The sequence below is a fragment of the Tamandua tetradactyla genome, chromosome 3 (genome assembly GCF_023851605.1).
Source record: "Tamandua tetradactyla isolate mTamTet1 chromosome 3, mTamTet1.pri, whole genome shotgun sequence".
In the NCBI taxonomy this organism is placed as follows: domain Eukaryota; kingdom Metazoa; phylum Chordata; class Mammalia; order Pilosa; family Myrmecophagidae; genus Tamandua; species Tamandua tetradactyla.
In genome coordinates, this window is record NC_135329.1 from 102867364 (window position 1) to 102894718 (window position 27355).

The 27355-nt window shown below is 36.5% G+C and overlaps 1 long non-coding RNA gene across 2 annotated transcripts in view; it reads right to left on the reverse strand.

Moving 5' to 3' along the window:
• The window catches only part of LOC143676271 (uncharacterized), a 42926-nt gene extending 20765 nt beyond the window's left edge, over nucleotides 1-22161 (reverse strand). Inside the window, exons 1-4 of one of the 2 annotated variants that reach the window (XR_013171968.1) lie at nucleotides 21946-22161; nucleotides 14259-14289; nucleotides 13933-14027; nucleotides 7373-7530 (exon numbers count right to left, since the gene is read on the reverse strand). This is a non-coding gene — a long non-coding RNA (uncharacterized LOC143676271). The remainder of the gene's footprint in view (nucleotides 1-7372; nucleotides 7531-13932; nucleotides 14028-14258; nucleotides 14290-21945) is intronic. The other variant, XR_013171969.1, reaches the window with a different exon arrangement.
• Nucleotides 22162-27355: the final 5194 nt, after the last annotated feature.

Below are 27355 nucleotides of genomic sequence, written 5' to 3' on the forward strand. Positions count from 1 at the left end.
TCTTTGGCAGCATGTGGTTGGGACTGATTTATTGACTTACATGCTTAATCCAATCATATTTAATGTTATTATTGATATGGTTGAATTAAAATCTACCATCTTCCTAGTTGTTTTATATTTGTTTCATCTGTTCTTTGTATTGGGAGCCTATTCTCCATGGTGTCTCCATACATCTTGTGAGAGCTGTTGTCCCAGATCATCTTTTTGAGGTAATTTGTACATCAAACAGTCTGAAAGTCTGATATAGTGTGTAACTCCAGGGTAGAGGGGAAATTTCTTTGCTGAGCAAGATTACAAAGATGATGCCTTCATTCAGAGAAAATGTTGGCGAGATTCCCTAGAGCACCCAATATAATAAAATTGGGAGTTTCTTACACTCAGTGTTCCTCAACTGTGATGCAAACTCATTGCATGGGCAACATCTACCTGGCCCCATTCCCCATCACCCCTTTGGGAATTGGGAGGAAGGGGAACTGGTGCAATCATTAAGCTCATGCTGCCTACTGGGCCATGAGTAATAACATGTAACATCTCTGATCTGAGACTGTAACGTCAAGCATCTATGAAACAGTAGCAGTCTCATTTGTTAGTTTACAAGCAAGGTAAAACATCAGACCTCTTAGTTTTTGATGCTTTCTTCTTTCCTCTTCTTTCTCTTGTTTTAATTCACCATTTTTCATAATTCCATTTTATCTTATCTATTGACTTATTATGTATACATTTTTAAAAAATTTGTGGTAGGTACTCTATGGTATATATATCTTTAATCAATCAATGTCAACTTTCATGTAGTAGGATATCACTCTATATATAGAGCAATGAACTTATGATTCCTCTTTCCCACTCTGTATGCTATCATTGTCACATATTTTACTTTTCTTTGTGCTACAAACATATAGTATATTGTTGCTATTTTTGCTTTATATGGTCAGTTATCTTTTAGAGCATTTAAGAATAGAAAAATAAATTTTACTTTCATTTTCATTTTTCTGCTTCCATTGCTCTTCCTTGTATGTGTGTATGATCCAAGTTCATGTTTGTTATCATAATCTTTCTACTTGAAGAACTTCAGTTAACATTTCCTGTAGAATATCCTGTTGGCAATAAATTCCTATTTTTGTTCATCTGAGAAAGTCTATTTCTCGTTCCTCTTTGAAAGATATTTTCAATGGGTATGGAATCTTTTATTTACAGGTTGTTTTTCTCTTGCACGTTAAAGATGTCATTCCATTGTCTTCTTGCTTGTATGGTTTCATATAAGTCTGTTATGCTCCCCTCTAGATATTGCTTCTTTCTCGACTGTCTTCAAGATTTTTCTTTTTGTCTCTGGTTTTCAGCAGTTTGAATATGATTGTGCCTATAGAATTTGGGGGGAATGATGTTTTAGTTCTCCAACTGCTAAAACAAATACCATATAATGGGTTCGCTTAAACAATGGGAATTTATTGGTAATTGCTCTTGCCTCTAGTGGTTTAACACTCTTTAACCGGTGCACCCTTGTCATATATTCACTTGCCAACACCCTCACTGAACTTTTCTTACTAGTGTCTCTTTGCATTTACCCTAGGTATGTCAGGACTCATGTCTCATTTCTCTATAGATGCCTCTTTTTCCATATGTTTTTGAGAAAGTTGGATGATCTGAGATCTTAACTCTTCAAAGTTTCAAAAAAAAAAAAAGTGTGAACTTTCAGGTTACCTAACAATTTTTTTTATTATTGCAAGGGGGTGAAATATCTATATCTCCAGGTAGGAAGTGTAATTGCATCCTATATCTTTGGAAGAAATTGAATCTGTGACTAGAATCTTCCTACAATATATATATATATTTTACAAATATATATTTATATTTTATATAAATATATATATTTTATAGATATAGAGAGATATAAAGAGATATAGAGAGTTGGAAAGAGTGACATTTCACCCCCTTGCAATAATAAAAAAAATTGTTTGGTAAACTGAAAGTTCACACTTTTTTTTTTCTGGAAACTTTTAAGAGTTGAGGTCTCAGAGCATCCAACTTTCTCAAAAACATATGGAAAAAGAGGCACCTGTAGAAAGATGAGATATGAGTGCTGACATACTTGGGGTAAATGCAAACAGACACTAGTAAGAAAAGTTCAGTGAGGGTATTGGCAAGTGGATATATGACGAAGGTCCATATCTTGAAGATGGCATTACCACTATATTATTCTAAACAAAAAAAATCTTATAAAAATTCTTCCAAAAGAGGAAACAATTCCAAGTTCATTGTATGAGTCCATAATAATCTTGATATCAAACATGGGAAGGGCATTACAAGAGAAGATGACTACAGAGTCATCTCTCTCATGAGCATAGATGCAAAATTCTAAATAAAATATTAGCAGATCAAACACTGCAATTATTTAAAATAATTATTTTAAACTAGGAATATGTCATGATCATATAAATAAGAGATAATATAACCTGAGTTTATTACAGAAAAGCATGGCAAGTTTAACATTTGAAAAATCAATCAGTGTGATTCACCACACTAAAGTGATAAAGGAGATGCAATATGTGCCCAGCCCACTGACTCAGAAATATTTAATGATATTTAACATACATTTATAATAAAAATTCCTTACAACTAAGAGTAGAAGAGAGTTTTCCTTAATCTGATAAAGGGCATCTAAAAAGAAATTACAGCAAATATCATAATTGTGAAAAACTGAAAGCTTTCCATTTCATCAAGAATTTGGACAAAAAATATTTTTTTCCTTTTTATAAAATTATCTCTTTTCCAACAGTGTACTCAAGGACTTGGCCAGTACCATAAGACCAGAAAAATAAATGAATAGTATAAAATTGAAAATAAAATTGTCATTATATATAAGAAAATGAATATTGTATGTAGAAAATCCCCAAACCTTCTGTTCTAGTTTGCTAGCTGCCGGAATGCAACACACCAGAGATGGATTGGCTTTTAATAAAAGGGGATTTATTTTTGTTGGTTCTTCAGAGGAAAGGCAGCTAACTTTCCACTGAGGTTCTTTCTTACGTGGAAGGCACAGGATGGTCTCTACTGGTCTTCTCTCCAGGCCCCTGGGTTCCAACAACTTTCCCTGGGGTGACTTCTTTCTGTATCTCCAAAGGCCTGGGCTGAGCTGCAAGTGCTGAGATGAGGAATGCCGAGCTGCTAGGCTGTGCTACATTGCGCTCTCTCATTTAAGCACCAGCCAATTAAGTCAAACTTCACTCATTGCAGCAGACACGCCTGCTAGCCGACTGCAGATGTAATTAGCAACAGATGAGGTTCACGTACCATTGGCTTATGTCCGCAGCAACAAGACTAGGTATGCTCACCTGGCCAAGTTGACAACTGAATCTAACTAACACATCTTCTATGAACTATGAGAATGAATAAGTGAATTTGGCAAGGCCACTGGATGCAAGTTCAATATAAAAAGAGTCAATTGTATTTCTATGAATTAGCAACATTCTATTAGAAATTTTAAACTTAGAAAATGTTTAAATAATTCTATTTATTATAAAATCTAAAACATCAAATACCTAGGAATAAATCTCATGGAAGAGGCTCAAGATCCCAAAAAGGAAACTTGCAAATATTATTAATAGAAATCGATCCCTAAATCAACATGTTGGCATACTGGGAAGATGTCATTTCTTTTCAAATTGGTTTAGTGTCAATGCATTTTCATTCAAAAACCCTATCAGGCATTCTAAAATTTATGTGAAAATTCAAAAGGCCAAGAATAGCCAAGGCATTTCAAAGAAGAGGATCAAAATAGGACAGTTTCACTACCAGATATTGAGATTAACTATAGGACTATAGTTGTCATTGGTCCAATGATAAGTGAATAGACCAGTGGAACAGAGTAGGCAGTCACAAAACAGTCTCATTCTGTTTCACTGCTTTATGATATGGTATTACCATAGTGCAATGGGGGAAAAATAATCTTTTCAATAAATGGTGCTTTATAAATTTGTTATGTGAAGCAAAAAGAAGAAAGAAAGAAATCCTAATCCCTTTCACCAACATATACAAAATTCGATCCCAGGTATATCAAAGTCCTAAATAGAGAAGCAATAATGCTCCTAGAAGCTAATATAGGGGAATATCTTCTTGATCTTGGGACAGGCAGTGATTCTTAAATAGAACATACAAATACATGCCATAAAAAGAAGAAGCTGATATATCAGACTTTATTAAAGTGAAGAACTTCTGTCCTTCCAAAGACACTATTAAGAGAGTGAAAAGGCAAGCCACAGGTGGGGATTAGGTACTTGTAACACGTTTCTAAAAAATCACTTATATCCAGAATATATTGAACTCCTATAAACCAAAAAGAAACAGACACTTATCCCAATATTTTAAATGGCCAAAAAAATTGAATGCTTCCTAAAATGTTGGGAAGATAACTTTTCATTAAAAATTTAAATAATTTTAAGTAACAGAAACTATTTCTTTCTAGCCCCTTTACTCTTTCCTTGCCTGGGGGAGAAAGATTTATTTGATTGATGGATAACCTAAAGAAATGGGTCCTTATCCTTGTATATCATAGACTCTTTGACTGTCTCCCTAGGATCCTGTAAGCACACATGGCACATTCCTTCCCTCTCTGCCTCTCCTTCCTTCCTCCAGTTATTGCACTCACCCTGCAAAGTAGAGTTTGCATCTTGGGGAAATGGGGGATAAAAGGCTTCTGGTGTCAAGTCTTAGGTCAATGCCACAATCTTCAATCCAGATTTCCTAACAATGAAGTGGTTATTTATTGTTTGTATCTGATGTTTGTATTGTTTACTCATTTGATTCAGAATTATCGTTCCTCAAAACCCCAACAGTAGTAGAGGAGGTTAAAGAGGTTAAAGAGATTGGATGTCAGAGTGGGAAAGCCATAGAGGGCCTAGGTTGCAAGTAAAGGAGGAGGTGGTGAGTACAGCCTCTGACAAGTTTGGCTTGTATATCAGCAAAGTGTTAACATAAGAGGAGATTTCATCACACTTGTCATGGCTCCTGGGGAAGAGACTGAAGGCAGAGCATCCCCTGTGGACTATTCCTTCTCCTCTCTTAAATATCTTCCAGCAGAATTCCTATTTTACCTGGGGTTTGGGCAGCACAAGGTATGTTAGCTATTTTGAAACCTTTTGGTAGTACCTCAGCTCTCAGAAAGCTGAACTATGATTTGACGTCTTGTGAGCCCATGATCTTTTGAGAGGAAAAAAAAAGTCCTCTTGATTGAATTCTATAAACCACAATTGGTTTGTCAAGGTCAAACACACCATCATTTAATGCAGTCATCTGCAGGATTTTAAAAAATTGGTCAGCCAAAAAGATAATTGATTTAATTTTATTTTATCTGCCAAGCAATATTTTCAACTTATCAAACCAAACCATTAATCCCCCCATTCTTCTGCAAGTCACAAGAAGAAAAAGTACCCAAGAGATTATTCTATTATTTCCTGAAATGAAACACTGAAACAAGATATTTGTATTTGGGGCTGCATTGCCAGCAGGTAGATTTTTATTATCATTATTATTTGGTATAGAGCATTTGGCTCAGAGACAAGTTTTCATTCCAAAGCAATAATGCACAATCTTCTCCTTTTGATACAGGTGCTATTTGTGTCACATAAAGCTTTTGTTTTTATATTGTTATAAGTAATGTGCTATTTGTAAAAGATATCAGCTCAAAGCAGAACTGTAAACACTTTGCTGATGCTACAGCACTGATATGCTGAGCTGTTCCAATCTGTGATGCAAAAATGAATAGGAGAAGGTGCATGGGTGTTTCAGTGGTAGAATGCTCACTTTCCATGCAGGAGACTTGGGTTTGATTCAATTCCCAGCCCATGCACTGCACCCCCACCTCCAAAAATAAAATAAAATAAAATAAATGAATAGAGAGAAAGAAGAAGGAGTTAAAACTGAAAATATCATTTTTCCCTTTCCTGGAAACATTTCCATATGTCTCTATATTCCCCAATACACTAAGACTGAACCAATTTAAGTCCCATACATTTGATTTTTAAAGTTTGAGAACAAACTTTATATAAATATAACCGCAGAGAAAAAGCCAATAACATCAATGCATTGTATTTGAGAAAATTTCCAATTCTTAAGGAAGGTTTTTTTAAAGATCAATTCAAACTGCAAAATATACAATGATCATTGATTGCATTGGAGAAATAATAATGCCCATTTACCTTTAGGACAGTTCTAGAAATTGTAATAGGCCATGAAACTACTGATCTTAATTAGATATTCAGAATCACAATTTTTGAAAGGCTATTGCTGTTCTCATTGCACTAACTTCATTTGGTTACTATAACAAAGTTACTGTGAAGAATAGAGCAATTTCTGAACCTGTAATAAGAAGATACATTTTTAATAAAGTGTTTAGAATATATAAGTAGAGTGTATACTTCACTTTAAGGTTGTGTCTACATTCTTAAAGCTGTGTCTGTATTCCTAAAGCTGATTACACGTGATTATCTGGCTAATACACACACACACACACACACACACACACACACACTATAACTGAATGAATGAACCACGGGAAGCTGAGAACAGGGAAAATGTTGATTTATGCAGATTGATAATACAGATGATCAAAAATTTGAGTGTAATCATTCAGAATCAACTCTATTCTGGTTGAAGATTAATTTCCTTTTCCTCCTCCCAAATATGAGAAATTTTCCAAATACAAGTAGAACAACAAGCTGCTTTTCTTGCCATCCTTGAAGCATATGGTGAGAAGAAGGGAAAATACCTACTGTCATGTAAGCGCGCTTGTCATAAACCAAAAGCAGATGAAAACTGAAAATAAATTAGCACTTGAAAGCAGACCTGACACAACTCTAGTTTGGAATGCTCAATGCAATTGATTTGCATGTCTAATCACAAGCTGCCAATACAACCAAGGCACAAAGCCAAGTCAAGGACACACAGCACATTTAAAGGTAGAGGACACCAGAGTCTTGAAAGTCCATTGGCCTGGGACTCATGGACCACAGGCAGATACTTGAAGGAACAGTCTCAGGAGGCCGACCAGGTGGTATTCAATGCTGGTCTCTGCTGCATTGAGAGCTGCAGAGGCTGCTTCTCAGCAAACACAGGCACTGAAGTCGGGACTTGAGTGACTGTGGCAATATGTCTGAACCTGATACTTGCCAAGGTGGCGTCTACAGTGGGTTTTTATAAGGAGTGCCCATCTGGCTGGCAACAAGCCAGTCCATATCATTTCTTCTCACAAATGTCTGTTTATCACTTATTACGAAAGCATGGTTTTCCTCACTGTGTTTACATTCTAACTGTGGTCAACATGTTTACAGTTTTTTTGCAACTCAAGATCATTAATATCACTGCAATATCCAACACCTACCACACAAGAGAAAGTAGAAAGCTTAGCTCTTGCCATTCCAGAAAAGAGAGGTGGGAGGCATCCCAGAGGCCTGTGGTGAGGTACTCTGGGTCAGGAAAGATCCGTGGATTCCAGGGGTGCAGGAGCAAAGGCATGGCTTGACCGGAATACATAGGTTACTGAAAGAGAGAGAGAGCAGAGGGGTATCTTTCTATGGAGTTATTATAGTTTTCTATGACTGTCATAAAAAATTACCACAAATTTGGGAACACAAAACCACACCAATAAATTCCCCAACTGGTTTGTAGTTCAGAAGTCTGACACAGGTCTCAATAGGCTAAAATCAAGTGGTCAGTGGTCTGTGTTCCCTTTCCTTTCTTGAGACTCTATGGATGAATCTGTTCCCTTTCCCAGTTTCTAGAGGCTGCCCACACTCTTTGGCTCATGACTACCATCCAAGTTTTTCAAAACCTGCAACCTTGCATCTCTCTGACAATTCTTCTGTCTTCACATCTTCTGACTCTCCTTTTCTCCCACCTTCTTCTACTTTAAAGGACCTTTGGAACTATCTGGATAAAGCAGGATGACCTGCTTATCCCCAAGTCTTGACAAAGGGAGCAAAGTCCCTTTGTCATGGAAGTTAACATAATAGCATGCTATTAGGGCATGAATACATAGGGCAGGGGTTGGGAATACTTGCATTATTCTTACAGCCTACCCCAGGAGGTAAGGAGAGCACAGTAATGTGGCTGTTGTCAGGAATGTTTGTCTCTCATGGGCCAGATTGCCAAACAACCACTAGTTGTCTCAAATTATATCACGGAAAACCAATCACTCCTTAAAAATTATGTATAACATCTGCCCTCAAATGCAAACTACCATCCACCGATACTTCCTTAGGACTTGCTTGCATAAAACTTAATGACAACAGCTTTACATAACTCTGAGGTCCAAAAAGGAAAAGTCTCATGACAGGATGGTCACTGGGAATTAGAAATATGAAAGGCAAAAGGGTGGAACAGGAAGTTTTATGAATTGCTCCCTCCACTAGGAAAATGACCGGGGGAAGAAACAGCAATTAATTAGGTGGCAATCCTGGAACCAGAAAGGATATTTAGAACAACTATAGAAGTACTAGGGGAAGTGAGAAGCTGTGGAGAGTACAGTTCTTGTGAGTGAAAGCTCAACCCAGTGAGCAGGGGCCCTTGCTTAGACGCACCGCAGTGGCTGTGGAAATGGCTGGGGTTGCGGCCACACAGCCAGGGCTCCAGGGGGCTGATTGGGTTCAGGCCTGGCAGAGGAAACTTCCTCCTCTACAAGTTGGGGCTGAGGGGAGAGTCAATCCGTGATCCCTGAGGGAACAGTGCAGATCCTGGCCTCAGTTTCAGCCCTCTGAGCGGCGGTGCTTCCAGCCTCCCACTGGCATCCACCTGGATAGAAAGAGCTGGAGCGCCTTCTCTGGGCAGATGTGTGGGCATTTCCTGGGTTGGGAGATCCCTGAGCACCCTGCAAACACTCTGGCCTCGGTTTTAGCCATTTCTGCAGCAACTGCTGCACACTGGCATCTACCTGAACCTACCAACCCAGTGTACATCTTCACTGGTTGGGTTTCTTTTTTCTCTTTCTTGTGTTGTTTATGCTGGATCCCTGAGGGCCCAGCACATGTGCTAGTCTTGGTTTCTCTCAAAGCAGTATCTTCTGGCCTTATCCCAGCATCTATCTGGACATACAGAGTCAGTGTACCTTTTCGCATTTTCTTTTTCATTGGTTTGTTTTTTTATTCCTCTGTTTTATATATTTACATCTGCCTGATCTCTGAGGAAAGAACAGGGATGCTGACCTGGGATTCAGCCTTGATAGCAGCATCTTCAGGCTTGCTATCAGCACTTAAGATTTGGAGACGCAGTTCACATCACCATTTTGTGTGTGTGTGTGGAGTGTTGGGAGTAGGTGTTTTGTCTGTTTGCTGTTAAATTTTTCTTCTTTTTTTCTCTCTCTCTCACTCCCTCTCTTCCTCTCTTTCCTTACTTTTTCATTCTTTATTTTTCCTTCTTGTGCTTAGTCTGGCAAACTGAAGAGTGTGAGAATTAGATTCCCAGGGTAACCACAACATAATACTTGGAATCTCCAGTTCTCAAAAAAAAAAAAAAAATAATAATAATAATAATAATCACAAAACATACAAGGAGGCAGGAAAGAAAGGACCAATCATGGGGAAAAAAGAATTAGATGAGAAATATTCCAGAGGAAGCACAGTCTCAGGTATTACTAATCAAAGGTCCTAGAACAATGCTCATTAACAGGATCAATAAGCCAAAGGAAAACGTGGACAAAGAAGTAAAGGAAATCAGGAACAAAATATGAACAAAATTCTAATTTCAATAATGAAACACAAATTACAAAGAAACAAATGGAAACTCTAGAACTTAAACATACAATAACTGAAGAGAAATATTCAATAAAAGGGTTTAAATGCAGACTGGAGGAGGAAGAGGAAAGACTCAGTGAACTCAAAGACAGGGCGACTGATGTTGTTCAGATTGAGGAGCAGAAACAAAAAAGAATAAAAAATATGATCAGAGCCTGTGGGATAACATCAAGTGTACCAATATACAAATTATAGGAGTCTTTGAAAGAGGTGAGAGAGATAAAGGGCCGGAAAAATATATTTCAAGAAATAACCATGAAAACATCCCAAATCTATGAAAGATATAAATATACAAATCCAAAACACACAATGAAAACCAAGCCGGATGAACCCAAACATATCTACACTAAGAGACATTATGATTAAACTGTCCAATGCAAAGGACAAAGGTAGACTCTTAAAAATGGTAGGAGAGAAGTTACGTAATACATGTAAAGGATCCTTAAGAGATTAGCGTCCAATTTCTCAAGGGAAAGCATGGAAGCTAGAAGGCAATGGGAAGATATATTTAAGACCTAAAAGAAAACTGTTACCTGAGAATAATACAACCAAAGTGGCTGACCTTCAAAACATAGAGAGAATTTAAGACATTTCTGAATGAACAAAAACTGAGGTCGTTCATTACCACCAGGAATGCCTGACAGGAAATGCTAAAGAGAGTCCTCCATGTCGAAAGGAAAGTAACCTAGACAGCATCTTGGTGCTGGATGAAGAAATAAAGTCTCCAGTGTAAGTAGAAATATAGGCAAATATAAATGCCTAGAGTGTTTAATTTTTCATTTGTGATGCTGTTTTTTTTACTTATAAGGCTTAAAATTCAACGCATAAAAACAAGCATAAATCTTTGTTACTAGGCATAAGTTCATAAAGATGGGTTTTGTGATAAGAACAATGTAAGATGGAGTGACAGAAGGATATAGGTGTAGTGTATGGATAGGCTATTGAAATCAAGCGAGAATCAACACAAACTGAATTCTCATTGATTTAGGATGCTAAGTGCAATCCTCTTGGTAAGCATAAAGAAAAGACATAAATATCTACACAAAAGGAAAGAATAAGTGGTTGGAAAATACTCATTATAGAAGATCATCTATATCAGCTGGACTTCTAGTCAACAAATATGGTGGTATATGACCCTCTAGGATGCCATTCTCCCAAAGACTTTGTGAACAGCTAATAGAAACTATTTGTAATAGCAACTAGTAAAAGGTAGAGCTATTTTCCTCAGAATTCTGGAAAACAGTTAAAGGGTTACACTAACTGGGCAAATACTGAGTCAAGAAAACACAGGCTTGAGAAAGTATAGGAGAAGTGCATGACACCCTTGCTAGACCTTCCCCATCCCTCTCTAGTGCAGTGGGGAGAATCCTGCTTCCTCATTGTAAGTCCCTGTCCCTGTTTCTAAAGGAACAGAATAACCGACATGGGATATTAGTGCATGTGGTGGTTTGGAGCTGTATGTCCCTAGAAAACCATGTTCTTAAATGTAATCCATTCCTGTGGGAGGGATCCCATTATAGATAGGATTTTTGATAAAGTTACTTCAATTCAGGTGTGGCCCAGCTCATCTGATGGGTCTTATTCCAATTATTGGAGTACTTTATAAATGGAATGAAATTCAGAGAGATAGCCATGGGAATCTGAGGCTGAGGTTCATTGGAAACTGGAAGGGAAATGAGATGCTATGAGAGGCTGGCATGTGCACTGCCTTGTGACAGAAGAGTCAAGGAGTAAGGATCGCCAGCCAGTTCCAGAATACGAATCTTCAGAAAAAAACATTGCCTTGATGACACCTTGATTTAGACATTTGTTCAGCCTGAAAACTGTGAGTGAATAAATTCCCATGGATTAAGCTGAACCATTGTATAGTATTTGCCTGAGAAGCCAAAGAAAACTAAAACAGATTTTGATATCAGGAGAGCGGGGTGCTGCTACTGCAATTATCAAAAAAAATATGTGGAAATGACTTTGGAATTGAGGAATGGGTAGAGGCTGGAAAAATGGTCAGGCACTTTATAGAAAAGGCTAGATTGCTTTGAAGAGACTGTTGATAGAAATATGGATGCTTAAGTTACTTCTGATGCATCCTTAAGAAGGAAATGATATATGTATTATTGGAAACTGGAGGAAAGGCAATGTCATTAAAGTGGCAGAACACTTGACAAAATTGGATTCTGATGCTGGATGGAAGACAGGGCTTAAAATGCAATGACTTTGGATATTTAGCTGAGATTTCCCAAGCTGAGCATGAAAGGTGCAGCCTGGTATCTCTTCCTCTCAGTGAAATGTAAGAGGAAAGGGATAAGCTGAAAAATGAACCCTTAAGGGCACACACACACACAAAAAAGAAATTAATTGTTTGAAAAAATATGAACCTATTAAAATAGTGTGCTCTGAGAGTAAGGCCAGAAGCAGCTCTGTTAGGGAATTCCCTAAGCTTCCAGACAGCACATCTCTGGAGACTAGGGCTTCATGTGAACATAGAAACAGTCAGCCATTCCAGAGGAAATCAGTATTGGAAATGCAGTTATGCAGGAAGAACCTATGGAAAGTCCTTTCATCTGATGGCTTTACATCCCTGTGAACTACAAGCAAAGCTGACGAGATTTTTGTGAAATGTGTATGAGCAGAACCACTGCCATCCTGGACTGAAATGTGAGAGAGAAGGGATGAACTGAAGGGAGAATGACGTCAAGGGCGGAACCATAGAAGTTGAGATGTAGACTGAAGAAATATCCCTATGTCAAGAGAGCAGGGTCACCATTATATGTGGAGAGGGGAAGTCTGCCCCCGTGCTTGGCGGGAGCTGTGTTCAGGAGAGAGCTGCCACTGAAATGTTTGGAGAGAGCCTATGTCCCAGCATTTGTGTAGACCCTGGCCACTATCCTGATCCTTAGAGAAGGTGGAACTTCCACCCCAGTGTTTGGGGAGCCATGGCTGCTGTGTCAGCACTTGAAAGGGATGAGGCTGCCACTCTATCAGGTCTAGAGGACAAAACACAGATCTATAAATGACTCTCAGAGCTTGACATCTTATGGAGTTTGCCCTGCCACATTTTGGAATTTTTGGAACCTGTGACCCTGTTTTCCTTCCAATTTCTCCTTATGGGAATGGGAATGTCTGCCCATGCCTGTCCCGCCATTGTATATTGGAAGCAGAAAACGTCTTCACAAGTCCACAGACAGGGGAATCGTGCCCCAGCACATAGTAAATCCATAACTGATATTTAAAACTATTTTTATTGACAAATCTTCACACACATACAGTCCGTACATGGTGTACAATCAGTGGCTAACAATATTATCACATAATCATATATTCACCACCATGATCATTTTTAGAACATTTGCATCACTGCAGAAAAAGAAATAAAAAGAAAAAAGATAAAACTCATACATCCCATACCCCTTACTCCTCCCTCTCATTGATACTAGTATTTCAATCTACCCCATATCCATAACTAATTTTGGGGGGGAGTACATGGTCTGGGAATTGAAGCCAGGTCTCCTGCATGAAAGGTGAGCATTCTACCACTAAACCACCCGTGCACCCCCCATAACTAATTTTGATGAGACTGTATCTAGCATTGTTTCTGGAATGATTTAAGGCTTTTGGGATGTTGGCATGGAATTAATGTATTTTGTATGTAGAAAGAACATATGGTTTGGAGTCCAGAGGATGGAGTGTGGTGGTTTGGAGCTGTATGTAGCCTAGAAAGACATGTTCTTAAACTTGAGCCATTCCTATAAGTGTGGGCCCACTGTAAGTAAGACTTCTTGATGAGGTTACTTCAATTAAAGTGTGGCTCACCACACTAAGGATGGATAGAATGCTAACACTGGAATCACAAAGAAATTCAGACAAATAGAGAGAAAGTTGTGGGAATCAAGAAGCCAAAATTCAATAGAATCCAGAAGAGAAAAGAGAGGCCAGGAGAGGCCACCATGTGCATTGCCACATGACAGAAGAGCCAAGGACCAAGGATCGCTGGTAGCCAGCTCCAGAATGCCAGTCTTTGGGAAGAAAGCTTCACATTAATGCAGCTTGATTTGTTATTAGCCTCAAAATCATGAACTAATAAATTCCCATTGTTTAAGCTAAATGATTGTGTGGCATCTGATTGAACAGCCAATGAAAGTAAAATAATACCAACCTATCAGATGTCAGCCTGAAAGACTGAAGCAGGAAATTCTTGTTTGGTCTGTCCTCCCTGAACTTATCCTTCAGGCAGAATCAGCTTGCAGACAGCTAAAGGAACATAAAAAGCAATCAACTCAAAGAGGTCTTTAGCAAAGGATTACCAGCTATAACACACAAAATTGAGTACATGGGAGGTAGAGGAAGGTTTATTTCGTAGAGAGTAGAGAGGACATTTTGATTCCAGTAAATAGGGGATTTCCTAAGGTGATGAGTGAGCGCAATCCCAGGACAAGAGGCAGGCAATGGAAAGATGGAGAGGACCTTGAATTTCACTCTCACCTTGGGCTGATATTAACAGGAGAGTTGAACTCTGAAGCAGACCACCAGTCAATGTAGAGACAATACGAAAAAAATGTGAAAGGAGTGGGTTTTTTTATTTGTTTGTTTTTGCTTTGGTTGTTTTACTATTAGCTCCTGCACTCAAGGAAATGTCTGTTACATCCTAGCTGTATACAAACTTAAACAACAGATATCCCAGGGACTAAATCTCAGCGTTAAAACTTTAAAATATTAAAATACAATTTGCAACAAAAAGTAAAAGACAAACAAAGACACAGGAAATGATAGCCATCTGAAGGGACAAGATATAAATCTAGACCACCAACAAAGAGGATCAAATTTTGGACATACTGGACAAAGATTTTAAGAAATGATGTTCAATATGCTCAAGGAGATAAAGAAAAACTTGAGAAAGGAGTAAAGGCTATCAGAAAAATGGTAAAGGAACAATATGAGATTCTCATTAAAGTGACAGATATTTTAAAGGGGAATGAAACAGAAATACTAGAGTTGAAGGCCACATAAACTGAAACGGAAAATTCCCTAGAGAGTTTCAACATCAGATTAGAGCTGGCAGAAAAAGAAATAACTCATATAAGTAAACTCATATAAACCAGACAATTGAAATGTTCCAGATTGAGGAGCACAATGAAAGAATAATGAAAAAAAAAGTGAACAGAGATGAAGACACTTGTGAAACACCATCAAGCCAAGCAATTATATATTATGGAAGTGCCATTAGGAGAAGAAAGAGAGAAAGGGGCAAAAGGAATATTCAAAGAAATAATAGTGGAAAACTTTTAAAAGTTAATGAAAGACATGAAAATAGTCATTTCAGAATCTTGGTGAATCCCCAAACAGAATTAGCTGAAGAGAAACATTCGCAGACAATAGCAAAGGACAAGGAAAGAGTTCTTAAAGCTGCGAGAAGAAAGCAATGTGATATGTACAAGGAGCTGGGAGACCCAATAAGATCAAATGCCAAATTCTTATCAGAAACTGTAGCAAAACAAAATCAGTGGGACGAAATATTTAAAGTGCTAAAGAAAATAACTGCTAGCCAAACTTTATATCTGTTAAGAGTGTCTTTCAGAAATGAGGGTGAAATTAATGATATCTCTGGTTAACAAAAGCTGAGCGTTCCATACCACTAGCCCTGTACTACAGGCAATGCTAAAGGGAGTTATATAGACTAAAAGAAAAGGACACTAGAGAATGGATTGAAGCAGAATAAGTAAATAAAAACTTCTGGTAAAAGTAACCATGTGAGTAATTATAAATGCCAGTACAATTTTATTGTATATTTTGATACATAACTCAACTTTTTACATCTTACAAGTTCTAAAATGCAAACGCATAAAAAATAACAGTCAAGTCTAAGGTTTATGGACATACAAAATATATATATTTGCATATATAAAGATGCAATTTGTAGCAAGTATAATGAAAAGGAGGGGTATAGGAACAGTGTATGCATATGCTATTGAAGTTAAGTTCTTATCAAATTAAACTTGCTTGCTATAGATTTAGGATGGCAAATTTAAGCACCATCGTAATCACAAAGAAAATACATGAGAATACATACAGATGGAAGTGGGAAGGGACTCAAAACGGTAAACTACAAAAAAAATCAAATAAAGTTGGCAGTAACAGAATTGAGGGACAAAAAAGGATATAAGATTTACAAATATCATGTAGCAAAATGGTAGAAGAAAGTTATGCATTACTAGTAGTTACTTCACATGTAAAAATATTAGATTCTCTAATCAAATGCATAGATTGGCATATGGATGAAAGAGCATGACAAATCTACATGGTGTTTATAAGAGATTCATTTTAAATAAAAAAAAAAAACACAAGAAATATAAAAGAGAAAGGTTGGGGTAAAATATACCATGCTAATAATAACCAAAATGGTGCTGGGTTAGTTATACTAATATAAAAAAAAATAGGCTTTAATTAAAAAACATTTATGAGGAAAATGAAGTTCACTGTACAGTGATATATGGGTTAATTCAAAAAAACAACAAATATATGTGTGTGTATACACAAACAGCAGAGTCCCAAAATATGTGAAGCAAATATTGAGAAACTTGACAGGAGAAAAAGAAAGTTCTATACTAATAGTAGGAGACTTCAACATACCATGTTCAATAATGGGCATTTCATCTAGATGGAAGATCAGTAAGAAAATAGAATTGAATGACACTGCAAACCAACTATAACTAATATATATATATGATATATATGGAACACTTCACCCAATAGTCAGAGAATGCACATTCATCTGTAGTGCACATGGAAATTTTCCAGGATAGACAATATGTTGTCATAAAACAAATCTCAATAAATGTAAAATATTGAACTCATACAAGGTAGCTTCTTTGACTACAATGGAATGAAGGTAGAAATGAATAACAGAGTGAAAACTGGAAAATTAAAAAATAAGTGGAAATTAAACAATATACTATTCAACAACCAGTGGACCAAAGAAGACATTACAAGGGATATTAGAAAATAGACACAAATGAAAACAAAGACACCGCATAGCAAACCTTATGGGATGCAGCAAAGGTAGTGCTGAGAGGGAAGATTATAGCTCTAAAAATTTACATTGAAAAGAAAGAAAGATCTAAAATAATAAACCTAACTTTACAACTGGAGTAACTAGAAAAAAGGGGGGTGAAATAAACCTAAAATGAGCAAAGGTAGAAATAAAAATATTTTATTGGAGATCAATGAAATAGATTTAAAAACCCAACAGAGAGACTCAATGAAACCAAAAGTGGTCATTTGAAAGGGTGAAATTAACATTCAGTTAGACAGACAAAAGAGAGAGAGAGAGAGAGAGAGAGAGAGAGAGAGAGAGAGAGAGAGAGAGAGAGAGAGAGAGAGAGAGTATGTAAATAACTAGAATCAGAAATGAAAAGGTGGGACATTATTACTAAATCAACAGATATAATAGGGATTGTTAGATAATACTATAAACAACTCCACCCAAACAAATTAGATAATATATGTGAAATGGACAACTTCCTAGAAACACACAAACTAACCACACTGACCCAAGAAGAAATAGAAAACCTCGACAGAACAAAAACAAGTAGAGATTGAATGAATTAGAAATAAGAAATCTCCCATCAAAGAGAAGTCCTGGACCACACAGCTTCACAGTGGAATTTTACCAAACATTCTAAGAAGAATTAAGACCAGTCCTACCAAAACCCTTCCAAAAATATTGATGAGGAGGGAATGCTTCTTAACTCACTTTATGAGGCTATCACCCTTGTACCAAAGCCAGATAAAGATATCACAAGGAAAAAAAAAACACGTGCAGACCAATATCCCTCATGAATACAGATGCAAAAACCCTCAACAAAATATGTGCAAGCTGAGTCCAATAGCATATTAAAAGAATTATATACCATAATTAAGTGAGATTTATACCAGGTATGCAAGGTTGGTTCAATATATGAAAATCAATTAATGTAATACACAGAAATTAATGTAATACACAGTGAAAGACTGAAAGCTTTCCCTCTAAGATCAAGACATCGACAAGGATGCTCATTGTCACCACCATTATTCAACATTGTGCCTGAATTTTTTAGCCAGAGTAATTTTGCGAGAAAAAGAAATAAGGGCATCCAAATAGGAAAGGAAGGAAATTGGAAAGGAGGAAATAAAACTTTCCCTATTTTTAGATGACAAGATCCTATACACATACACACACAAAAAAAAATCCAGAAAATTTCATAATAAAATTACTAGAGCTAATAAATGAATTCAGCAAAATGGTGGGGTACAAAATTCACATGGAAACTCAATAATGTTTCTATACACAATAAAGAACAATTTAAAGAGGAAATCAATAAACAATTCAATTTATAATAGCAACCCAAAGAATCAAATATCTACAAATAAACCTAACTAAGAATGTAAAGAACTTGTATATAGAAAATAACAAAATACTGCTAAAAGTAATCAAAGAAGGCCTAAATAAATGGAAAGACAATCAGTGTTTATGGATCTGAAGGTAAAATATCATTAAGATGACAATCCTACCCAAAACAGTTTATAGATTCAAGCAGTCCCAATCATAATACCAACAGTCTCTCTCTGCAGAAATGGAAAAGTTAATCACAAAATGAATATAGAGGATGAGGAGTTCCAAAGAGCCTAAACCATCTTGAAAAAAATAAAGTTGGAGGACTCACATTTTTTTATTTTAAATTTATTTCAAAGCTGCAATAATCAAGAGAGAATGATACAGACCCAACTTCAGCAAGAACCTTCATATTTATGGCCAATTGATTTTTGACAAGGTGTCAAGTCCCTCAATAGCCTCTTTAACAAATGGTGCTGGGGAAACTTAGTATCCATTTGCAAAAGCATGAATGTGGACCCTTACCACATATCATATACAAAAATGAACTCAAAATGGATTAAAGACCTAAGTAAAATAACCAAAAACTATAAGAGAACTAGAAGCCTTTATTCCAAAGCAGAAGCAACAAAAGAAAAAATAAATAAATGGGAATTCATCTAAATAAAAAACCACACCGAGATACCATTTCACACCACTTCAATGACTCCTATAAAAGAAAATGGAAAATGACAGTATTGGAAAGGATGCAGAGAAACAGAAACACTCATTCGCTGTTGGTGAGAATGTAAATTAGTGCAGCTATTGTGGAAAACACTCATTTTTTTGGTTCCTCAGAAAGTTAGGTATAGAATGACCATATGACCTGGCAGTATCACTACTAGGTACATACCCCAAAGAATTGAAAGCAGGGGCTGAAACTGATATTTACACACTGATGTTCACAGCAGCATTTTTCACAATTGCCAAAAGATGGAAGCAATCTAACTGTTCTTCAACCAACGAATAGGTAAATATAATATGGTATATATACACAATGGAATATTATTCCACCATAATAAGGAATGAAGTCCTGATTCATGCAACAACATGGATGAACCTTGAAAACATTATGTTAAGTGAAATAAACCAGATACAAAAGGACAAATACTGGATGATCTCACTGATATGAAATAGAATAAGCAAATACATAAGATCAGAAACTATCATACAGGAGGTCCGGGGCCAGGTTGTGGGTAAGGAATAAAAGAATTAATGCTTAATTTGTAAGAAATTTCTGTTTGGGTGATGGAAAAATTTTAGTAATGGATGGTGGTGATGATAGCATCACATTGTTATGTAACAGTAGTTATCACTACTACATTATATCTTTGAATGTGGCTAAAAGGAGAAATTTTAGGATGCATATATGTTATTAGAATAACTTTTTTTTGCAGGCTGTATGGTAGGGGGTCACATTTCATTCTTTTTCCGTGTGACTATCCCATTATTGCAACACCAGTTTTTTAATTTGTTTTTTTGGGGGGGGGAAATGCATGGACTGGGAATCGAACCCAGGTCTCCAGCATGACAGGTGAGAATTCTACCACTAAACTATTCTTGCGTCCCCTAGAATAAAAAATTTTAAGCAGCCATAGGACTGTACAAGATAAACAGTGTGGGTGGGCAACAGTGGCTCAGTGGCAGAGTTCTTACCTGCTGTGCTGGAGACCCGGGTTCAATTCCCAGAGCCTACCCATGCAAAAAAAAAAAAAAAAAAAAAAGAAAAGGTAAACAATGAACACTAATGTAAACTATAGACTATAGGTAATAGAATACTTATAATATTCTTTCATCAATCATAATAAAGGTACCACACTAATGTAAAGATTTAATAACAGGGAAATTGTGTGGGTGGGTATGGGTGTGTATATATATATATATATATATATATGAAGTCTGTATTTTCTTCATGATTTTTCTATGAACCTACAACTTCTCTAATAAAAAAGACAAGGTCATGTGGCTAAAAAGGAAAGCAGTAATGGAGAAAAGGAGGGACAAACAAGATATGACTTAAAAAAAAAATTATTAGCAGAAGCCAGAAGTAAATATTGCTTTATCAGTAATTTCCTTAAACATAGATGGATCAAACTCTCAAATCACAAGGCAGAGATTGGCAGAATTGGTAAAAATAACATGACCCAGTGCCTTGTTGTTTATGACACCCATCTTAGATCTATAGATAAAACAGTGTAAAAGGATAGAAAAAAAAATTTCATCCAAATAGTAATCGAGAGAATCAGATAGCTATATTGATATCATACAGAAAAGATCTTTAGTGAGAAAGCATTACAAGAGACAAATAAGAACATTTTATATCTTAAAAGGGTCCATTGAACAAGAGATTCAACGATTATAAATATATATGCACCTAACATCAGAGTGCCAAATATATAAAGCAAGCATTACCAGAATGAAAGGGAGAAAAAATTCTACAATAATGGTTGGAGATTTCAATATACCACTTTCAATAATGGATAGAACATCTAAACATTAAATCAGTAAAGAAATAGAGAACTTGAACAACAGTATAAACCAACTAGAAGTAACCAACATATATATATAACACTTTACCCAACAATAGCAGAATATACCAGTTCAAATGGACCCAGAGCATTCTCTAGGATAGACCATATATTAGGGCATGAGAAAAGTCTCCATAATTTTTAAAATATTGAAATAATAAAAAGTAAGCCCTCTGATCACAATGGAATGAAGCTAAATATCAGTAACAGAAAACAAACTGGAAAAGTTACAAATACATGGAAATTAAACAGCAATTCTTAAGTAACCAATGTATTAAAGAAGAAATTACAGAAGATATTAGAAAATACTAGATGCACATGAAAACAAAAACACAACATACAAAACTCATGGGATGTAGCAAAGGCAGTCTCAGAGGAAAATTTATAGCTGTGATTGTCTATATTAAAACAGAAAAAAAAATCTCAAATTAATAACCTAACTTTGCATCTGGAAGAACTAGAAAAAGAAAAGGAAAAATAAACCAAAAATTAGCAAAAGAAAGGAAATAGTTACATTTAGAGCAGAGATAAATGAAATAGAGGACGGAAAAATAATCAAGAGAACAAATGAAATAAATAGTTGGTTCTTGGACAAAATTGATCAAATTGACCAACCTTTAGCTAGTCTGACAAAGATAAAAAGAGAAAATAAAATAACTATAATCAGAACCTTACTGACCTTACAGAAATAAAAAGGATTATAAGAGAATCTTGGTTTCCATTAGCGGAGAAAATACTTGTTTGTTAAAAAGCATGAGAAAATGTACCACCAAGCTGATAATTGTAATATGCTAAGAGAAATCACTCAGAAGAAAGAGGAAACACTGCCCTGTTCCTGGGGAGGTTAGTGGAAGCCCTAAAAATAGTATAGTAATGTAAGCCCTGATTCCTGGGAAAGTCACATTTCGCTGGGCACCCATTTCATCAGCTGTCTGCCCTTGACATCTGGAAAAAGCTGCAAAAGCTCTCCATGGGCCCACAGACTTCCACAAATGACTTTTTAGAAACGGTCTTTTTTAAGAAGGAGGAGAAGGCCAGAAGAAGTAAGTAAAAGACCAGCGAACAAACTCAGCTTAATGCAGTTGCTGTTAACAGCACCCTGTCTTCTCAAGGTCACCCAAATCATGGCTCAAAGCCTCAAGCACCTTCTTCAACTGTGAGTCAGAGGGCCACTGGCAGAGGGTGCCAGAAATCTCGAGACAACCCTCAATCTCAAGACCTACCACGGACTTACCCCAAGCACCACCAACATGAGCTTCAAGCTCAGGGACTGCACTGTCTCCCAGAGGTAGCCAGGACAGACCCTTGATCCCTACTTGTGGCAAGTGAAGAAGATGGAGTATGTCTGAGGCCACATATGGCTCTACTGACTTCACATCTTATCAACTTAAAAGAGCCCCAGGTGACACTTGATGGGACAGGTAAGATTATTAATTTCTTAATTAGCACCGGAGCCGCTGTGTTCTAAACTGCCACTCTGACTTTTCCTCACTCAGACGTGCCTAGTTATGGCTGTTGATGGTGAAGCCAGAACCAAAATCTTCACTACCCTTCTCCTTTGTCAGCTCAAGGACATTTTAGTGTCCCATCAATTTTTCATTGTCCCTGAATGTCCCACCCCCCTTCTAGGGAGGGATCTTCTTCACTCCCTGGGAGCTACTTTAAGATTAGTAAACCCAGCTAGTGTTTACTTCTTATTTAAATTGAGGCCTGTTGGCATCTCAAAGGAAATCCTTAAGCAAATAAACTTTTTTGTGTGGAATAAAGGCATCCCGGGGTGAGCCCCCTGAGCAGCCCTATCTGCATTTAGATTTTCAGTCCTAAATCTTAAAAACGCATTTTTGAATCCCTCTTCACCCTCTCGATACCTATTTGCTGTTGAGTGGTAGGGACTGAAAAATAAAGTTTGCACCCTACTCACTTAGTGCTGCCCCAGGGGTTTCAAAATTATCCCTACATCTTTAAAAATACCTTAGCAGCAGACCTTACTGGCTTCCAGCTGCCTCAAAGTATGATCTTGAAATATGGTAACTTCGTAAACTAACATATTCCTAATATTTCTGACTCAATGGATATGGAAAGTCACAGAAAAGTTTAAGAAGATGAATTTTGTAGTCATTATTGACTACAAGTCCTGAATGGATATGGAAAGTTGCTGCAGGTTTCATAGTGGTTTTCAGTCATTTTTGACTGCAAGTCCTGAATGGATGTGGAAAGTTGTAAAGAATTTAAGAAAGTAAGTTTTGTTTATAGTCATTACTGAGTGCAAGAGTTAGAGAATCTATAAAAATGAATTCTGTCTGTCCTAGTTAAAGTTGCTATTTGTTAAACTGATCTTAATGAAAAGTTACAAAATGTTTTTCTTAGCCATCTAAGTACTCTGTCTAAAAAATAAAATTTTATAACATTTCAGAATAATATCCTTGTTAATATTTATATTACTCTTATCCTTTATTTCAGAAAACAGGTCTTCTTGCTCTTAAAGGAAAACTGCTGCAAAAAATTGTTCTCTCCCCTTGTAAAAGTGAGGTGCTAAAATAATTTAACATATTAAATATTACAAATTTTATCCCTCCATTAAGCTAGATTTGTATAAATAAAATGTTATTCATATATATATATATATACATATATATATTCTTTTTCTTTCTTTTTTTTTTTTTTACATGGGCAGGCACCAGGAATCAAACCTGGGTCCTCTGGCATTGCAGGCAAGCATTCCTGCCTGCTGAGCCACCGTGGCCCGCCCATATTCATATATTTTTAAACTGTATAAATTTCCTAAAGACTGAACAATGTTTTCATTGTCCATGTTATTCTAATACATACCTGTATAATAACCAACTTTACTGGTCAGTTACACTACTCTAAGGCTTCTCTAAAAATACACATGGTCAGCTATACCTGAGAACATCACCTTCAACAAAAAGGACTTTAAAAGAGAAATAAGGCAAGTATATAAATTATGTCCTACCTGTTAATTAACATAACCCTAGTAAATGTGTAAAGGTAAGACAAAACAAAACTTTCGCTATAGTTTCTGAAATATTTTTATTTGTAAAAGTAGATTCACTAACCAAAAAACAAAAAAGCAAAGTATGTGATAGTCAGCCAAACTAAATTGAAGCCAAAGCCCTGCTTCCAGGGACTTGAGCTTGGAAAGCAAAACTGAATGCCCTCACCTGAGCTCCAGAACCAAGAAAAGGGGAAAGGCTGAATCTTTACACTAATACCCAGTATGCTTTCCTGGTCCTGCATGCTCATGCAGCAGTATAGAAAGAGTGAGGTTTTCTCCCAATTAAACACCACCAAAAAATAGCTAAGCTCTTAAATGCCATGCTCTTGCCAACAAAAATAGCTGTAATTCATTGCCCTGGCCATCAAAAAATAATACTAGCATCTCCCAAGGAAATAATCATGCTGACCATGGCAGCCACATCCACAGCCTGATCAATTAAGCCCCTTCTCAACCTCATTCCTGCACCCCTTAACTTGCCCATACCACCCTCTCATTCCCCAGTTAAGCAGGAATGAACTGCCCGGCTAAGATTCACTCTTGGGCCTGAACGATGGTCATTTCCTTCCCTCTTCCCCAGTCTCAACTTAGCTACTGCTCTCCTACCCTGTTCACATCTATCCTCCTCTTGCTATTGATCAGCTCTTGCATTTGTAAACTTCTCCCTAAATTTGTTTCATCCAGATTAGAAACCCTTCACAACAAACTTCTCCCAGCCAGAGGCTATGTGGCTGTTCCTCACACTCAGCCAGCCACCATCAGTAGCACAGCCAGAGACTCTCTGTACTCCCACAAGTTGGGCTTACAACCCAGTGGCAGCTGAAGCAATTACAGGAGATGGACCATTGGCCGAATTTCCTTTAAGACTAAGGGTAGTTAGAAATCTCCAAGGGGAAAATAATACAGGGTTAGAATTAGGGCCCTGGCTATCTAAGCAAAGGGTAAACTTCAAAAGGAGAAAGATCTCTCTGAGAAGAACAGTGACAAACAGCACCTGGGGGCCAAACAACCCCTACCTGAGTGAGTCATCTATGGACAAGGGTGGAGCCAACTGACCCACCCACATGCACTATCTACCACTGCTGTGGAAAGAAGAGGGTAGAAAGAAGGGGGAGGGGGAGTAAGTAAAGCTAATGTATACAAGCAAGTGGCCCTATATTGCCTTTTGCCTCTCACCTTTCTCATCTCTGTCTTTGCGAGAGTACCAGCATGTCCTCTTATGTGTGTTCCTAATACATTTTCTATCTGCTTACTCTAAAAAGAGAGAAAGAAAGAGAATACTAGGAATAATTGCATGCCAACAAACTAGATAATCTGGAAGAAATGGAAATATTCCTAGAACTACATCAGTTACTGAAATTGACTCAAGAGAAAATAGAAAACATCAATAAACCTATAAAAAGCACAAAGATTGAATCAATAATTTAAAAAACTTTCTATCAAATAAAAGTCTAGAGGCAGATGGCATCACTGGTGACTTCTACCTACCATTTAAGGAATAATTAATACCAATCCTTTCTAAACTCTTCCAAAGAATTCAAGAGAAACGAACACTTGCTAATTCATTCTCTGGGGTCAGCATTATTCTGATACCAAAGTCTGAGAAAGACATCAGAAGAAAGGAGAATTAAAGACCAATTTCCTTATGAATATAGATGCAAAAATTCTTTTAAAATGCTACCAGTTAAATCCAATGGCATATTAAAAAGACTATACACCATGGCCAAGTTGGATTCATCCAAGTAATGAAAGGGGGTCCAATCTACAAAAAAAAAAATCAATGTAATTTATTACATAAACAAAATGAAAGAAAAAATAATATGACTATCTCAATAGATGCAGAAAAGGAATTAGACAAAACCCCGCATCCTCTCTTGGCAAAAACACTCAGAAAAGTAGGACTAGAAGGGAACTTACTCAAAATGATAAAGGCCATTTATGAAAAACCCACAGCTATCATCATATTCAATGATGAAAAACTTTAACCTTTTTCCCTAAGATCAGGAAAAGAATCCAGGATGCCTGATTTCACCACAACTATTCAATACTGTATTGTATTAGATGTTCTTGTCAGAGCTATTAGGCAAGAAAAAGAAATACAAGGTGTCCAAATTGGAAATGAAGAAGTAAAACTATCTCTATTTGCAGGTGGCATTATTTTATATATAGAAAATCCAAAGAAACCTGCGAGAAAACTATTAGAGCTAATAAATGAATTCAGCAAAGCGGCAGTGTACAAGATCAACACCAAACCCCCCCTGAAAAATTGTGTTCTTATACACTAGTAATGAAAAATATAAAGAAAAAATTAAGAAAACAATTCTACTTACAATAACATCTAAAAGAATAAAATAGCTAGGAATAAGTTTAACTAAGTACACAAAACTTGTATATTGAAAACTACAAAACACTGCTGAAAGAAATTAAAGAAGACCTAAATAAATGGCAAAACCTCCCTCATCATGGACTGGAAGAGTTAACATTTTTAATATATCAATTTCAAACAATAACAAAACAATATACAAACACTCCAAACAATATACACTTTCAATGGAATAACTATTAAAACTCCAGTTGCCATTTTTGTAGAAATGGAAAAATTGATGTTCAAATTTATATGGAACAACAAGGGATCCTGCATAACCAAAATCTTGAAGAAGAACAGGTTTGCAGGACTCCCCCATTCTGATTTCCAATTTTATTACAAATCAGTTATTATCAAAGCAGTGTGGTACTGGCACAAACAAACACAAACAGATCTGTGGACCACCACTGAAAGTCCAGAGATAGACCCACACATATATAGCCAATTGATTTTTGATAAGGATGTTAGGAACATGCAGTAGGGAAAGAATAATCTCTTCTTCAAATGTAGTGTAGGGAAAACTGGATATCCACATGCAGAAGGATGAAGTTAGAGCTCTACTTCCATCACATATAAAAGTCAACTCAATGCATCTATATGATGATGTTAAGAATTACTGATTACATATGTAGAATGGAATGATTTCTAAATGTTGGGTTAATTTCTTTAATTAATAATAAAAAAAGTCAACTCAAAATTGATCAAGGACCTTAATATAAGAACTAAAAGTACAAAAGTATTAGAAGAGAGCATAGAGGCAAATTTTCATGGCCTTAGATTTCAGTAATGACAGAAAAGGCATGAAAATGAAAAAAAAAGCAGACAAGTTTGACTGTATTAAAATTAAAAGTGTTGTGCCTTCAAGGAAATTATGAAAAAACAATTAAATGAAAACTTTCAGAATGAGCGAAGACGTATGTGCAATAAAGGTGCAATATCTTGAATATACAAGGAACTCTTACATGGTAACCACAAAAAGACAAACAGCCCAATTAAAAATTGGGCAAAGGACTTGAATTGACATTTCTCCAAAGAACATATGTAAATGGTAAATAAAATCATGAAAAGTTGCCCAATAACTTAAGGCACTAGGGAAAAGTAAATTAAAAACACAATGAGGGATGCAAGGACAGTTCAGTGGTAGAATTCTTACCTGCAGTGTGGGAAACCTGGGTTTGATTCCTGGCCCATGCACTTCCCAAAACAAAACAAACAAGCAAAGAAAGAAAGATAAAACAAACAAAAATTCAACAAAATGGAGCT